Genomic DNA, 3,883 nt, shown 5'->3' with positions numbered 1-3,883 from the left:
CGGCCGGACACAACTTCTCCCGCTCCCCGCCAGGTACCGTGCGTGTGCTCGTGGGCGGGCAGGGGCGCGGGATGGAGACCCTGCCCGGGGCTGCGATTTGCTCGGCGGAGCTGGTCAGAGCTGCCCGGCCCTTCCCCTTTCCCTCTTCCCCTTTCCCTCTTCCTTCCTCCCCCCCTCCCGAGCACTTGCTGAGCCGTCGCCGGTCCCTGGCTGCCCCCCGGCCCCCGCCCCTCTGAGCATCCCGCCCGGTCCCGCATCGCCCGGGACACGCAGGTCCGGTGGTGAGCGGAGCACCTGGTCAAATCCCTCCTTTCTTCTGCTACAGCTGAGTGCCTCCTTCCGTAGAGCTCCGCGTCCCACCCATGGCCTCCTCTAAACAGTATGTGATTTACAGCAACAAACCGGCAAGCGCAAAAGAAACCAGTACTCCTGGAGCTAGTGGATGTGAAGAAATCCCAATATGCTGCTCAGAAGTGCTAACTTAATTATCTTTAATGCTGCGCACACACCAGTTGCTTAAAATTTCTGTCTTGGTAAGCACGGCACTCTGGGCTCCGTTATCCTACTGCCGCTCCATTAAGAAGGAGTAATTTTCATCTCCTGTTTACTCAGCACAAGCACAAACCATCCCGTGATGCTTCTCCTGAGGGTGGGAATTGGGGTTTGTTCTCGCAGGCCAGCGCTATGCTGCCAGTCAGCTGTTTTGTGCTGCAAGTTAATTCCACACGCTCTATACTAATAGTTTTAATTTAGAATAAAAATAACTTTTGCATCACGGATTTCATAATGAAGATAACCCTGAGATAGCCACCCAGTGGAAATCCTGTGTTGCTAATTTATATAGGGAGGAGCTAGTTATTTTGCTCTGTATTATTTACTATTCATATAGATGGTACTGAGAGGGTATCTGCCAAGTATGCACGGCCTCTTCGTGTCTTGTAGTTAGAAGGCTGCTGCTTGTGAAATTAAAGAACAGACATATATTACACAGGTTATGTCTTCAGTCCAACAGACCCCCGGATACTTCAGGTCTGGACTTTCTCCAGCTGCTGTTGCAACTTGGTGCTGGATTGCAGCGCAGTTTTGTAATTGCGCTGAAGAATGCAACTGCACGCTCGCTGCCAGTGAAGCAGAGGCTGATTTCAGCCGCACGGGGAGAGCCCTGGGTTCAAACAACAGGTTGATAAAGATAAAAAGGTGTGAAGCTCAATTGGATTCTCATGCTAGTTTAAATCCTCCAAGATAAACTGATAGGACATGGGTACTGAGAACCTGGTTTTGACCTCAGTGTATTTGTGTATGTTAGTATTTATATTAATAAATTCAATGTCTTTGGAATGTTTCCACGTCCTGATGCCATCTGGCATGGAGTGATCTCCATTCATACCATGACATTCCGTAGCCTCCAAACCGAGGCAGTGCATGCATGCTGCCGACAGGGAAGAGCTGTTGGCTCGGCCCGTGCCAACTGCTGAGCCACGCCAAGAATTATTTAGGAGAGTGCCAAGGATCCTTTAACAATTTAGCAGTACAGTTGATCATATTCCAGTGCATGAGCACTGTTTAATATACTCATATAGACATGGGCTATAAATTTCAGTTCTCAAATGATTTTAAATGTTCAAATTCTATTTGTAAAATGTCAGTAAGAACTGCAATTAATAATATTTATTAAGGCACTGCTTTCCAATATAAACTAAATACATCTCAAAATATCCCTGCTGGTATAGCTAAATAAATTCACATTATCACCTCCATTGCGCAAACAAGAATACTGCGATCAGAGCAGGAGAGCTGCAGGTAAGGCTTCCCATTTGTAAAATTTGCCCAAAACTATTAATTTGTGCTTTGTGTGGATTAGAATTTCAGTCAAGTAGGTCAGTACTTACTGGTATCCAGTATGAAACTTAAACAGCATAATTAGTAGATTTTAAATCCAGATGAATTTTCTGAGTGTCAAGTCTAATCACCAGAATTAACGTGCACCATTGCACATCACACAGTAATTTTGACCTTCAGGCTGTAACTCTTTGACCTGTCTTTTTAGGAAGATGTCAAACGATGCCTAGAAAAATTATTCCAAAGATTAAAAAATCACTGCTGAAAATACAGAACTTACTTTTAATATAAACTGCGTAGATTTCTTCTTTGGATACATGGATCACCTTATCCTTTTCTGCTAGGTTTTCCCGTAGGTTTAACAGCTGCTCACCATGTCTTTATGTACGATTGACCATGCCAAAGTCAGCTGTTAACTGTTCTTCAGATGATCTACGTACTCTGCTAACGAGTATTTTCAAGGCCTCCCAGGTATTCTTACAGGTTTTACCAAATACTTTCAAAGAGAAGTGGCACACTTCTTCCAGCACTCATTTCAGTGTAGCTAAACAGAGTGCATCTCGGTTACGCTCACCTTCGTACCTGCAGCACTGCAGGAGCTCCCTTCAGGTCTTTTGTTGACCACGATGCCTGGGCTTTTGTGATGGTCACACACAACTTTCTACCATGACCTATATTTCTTTGTTCCTGGATATATGCTCTCACATCCGGCTCTGTTAAAGTATATGCTATTCAAAGGAGCCCATTTTGCTAAGTGAACCTGTTTTGTTCAGCTGCCTCTTTATTGACTCTATTGATTTCACAATTTCCATCTGCGAAAGTAACCAGCAATGATTTCAGTAAAACAGTTGAGGGAAAACCCCTTCTTTTCAGATCTTTTAATTTCTCTTCTGCGTACATGTCAGAAATAGAGTGACTGGGTTTTTTGTTCTTCTCTAACGATTTGCATAAATCAATACATTTTTACATTTTCTCTCTTTCCATCCCTGCATTTCTTTACTCGTTCATCCATGCATGGAATACCTCTTTTGCAAGCTACACAAGAGAAAAAAAAATGCATAAAGCAAGTTTCATCATCTGGATTTCTTAAAGTATCCCATTTTGACTGTGTCTGTATTTTAGTCTCTCTTCAGGACTGGAAAATTATTTTGTACTTAAAATGCTGTCCCAGACAGGTTTTCAGGGTAACACAGAAGTACTAGTGGTGACGATTCAACATTTTTCTTTTATCATTTCTTTGGATTGAGAGAAACAGAAAAACGTGAGTGAAAGTACCATGGTAACCTTCCTCCAATTTAATAAAAGAAATCAGCAAAAAACTGTTATAATTAAATACCACAGTAGTACTTAGAGGCCTTGGCCCCATTACGCAATGAATGTTGTAAACCATAAACAAAACCCCTGTTGCCTCCAGTGAATAATTTGTACTTACATTAAATACTCAGTCTCCCCTTCCCCCTCCCCTTTCAGTGGGGTTAGCTTTTTCCCAGAGAGCTTTGTTATCAGGTCACTCTTCCCTTATCAAATGCTTCCTACATCTAAACTGCCATCAACTAAAACTAACATATCCTTTGGGTAGGTCTGGAGGTCCACATGTCTCTAGAGCGGTAAGTAAATAACCAGCTGGGAACAAAGACCCGCTTAGTTCTTTCCTGTAGGTGAGGACAAGGAGATCAAATTCATAGTATTTGACTTGTGATTTCTCAATATTCACTCATTTTTATGGTAACTGAAAACTTTGTCTTCTCTGGTAGGAAATCTCTATACCCAGTTAAAATGCTGTTCTATAAAATGGGTAGAAAGAGACAAAGACGTAATACCAACAGAAAACTATTTTCTCTGCGATCTTACCTCATGACATGCTCTGGATTCAAAAGGTTCTTCATCCAAATACTACTAGGTGATAGTCATAGGGAGAGGATATTTGGCTTAAGTCGTCTGCTTTTAAGCAAGTTGAAGAAGGTGGTTGTAACCGGCAGTGGCATTTATCATAGAATCATAGAATGGTTTGGGTTGGAAGGGACCTTAAAGATCATCTAGTTCC

At 42.7% G+C, this 3,883-nt stretch overlaps 1 protein-coding gene across 1 annotated transcript in view; it reads left to right on the top strand.

The window, feature by feature from the left end:
• Positions 1-6: 6 nt before the first annotated feature.
• Positions 7-3,883, top strand: part of KDELC2 (KDEL motif containing 2) — a 19,527-nt gene continuing 15,650 nt past the window's right edge. The window contains exon 1 of the mRNA XM_009276968.2: positions 7-33. The gene's annotated coding sequence lies outside the window, so the exon portion shown is untranslated. The remainder of the gene's footprint in view (positions 34-3,883) is intronic.

This window comes from Aptenodytes forsteri, unplaced genomic scaffold, assembly GCF_000699145.1.
Source record: "Aptenodytes forsteri isolate BGI_AS27 unplaced genomic scaffold, ASM69914v1 Scaffold354, whole genome shotgun sequence".
NCBI lineage: Eukaryota > Metazoa > Chordata > Aves > Sphenisciformes > Spheniscidae > Aptenodytes > Aptenodytes forsteri.
This window is presented reverse-complemented; position numbering and strand designations above follow the sequence as displayed.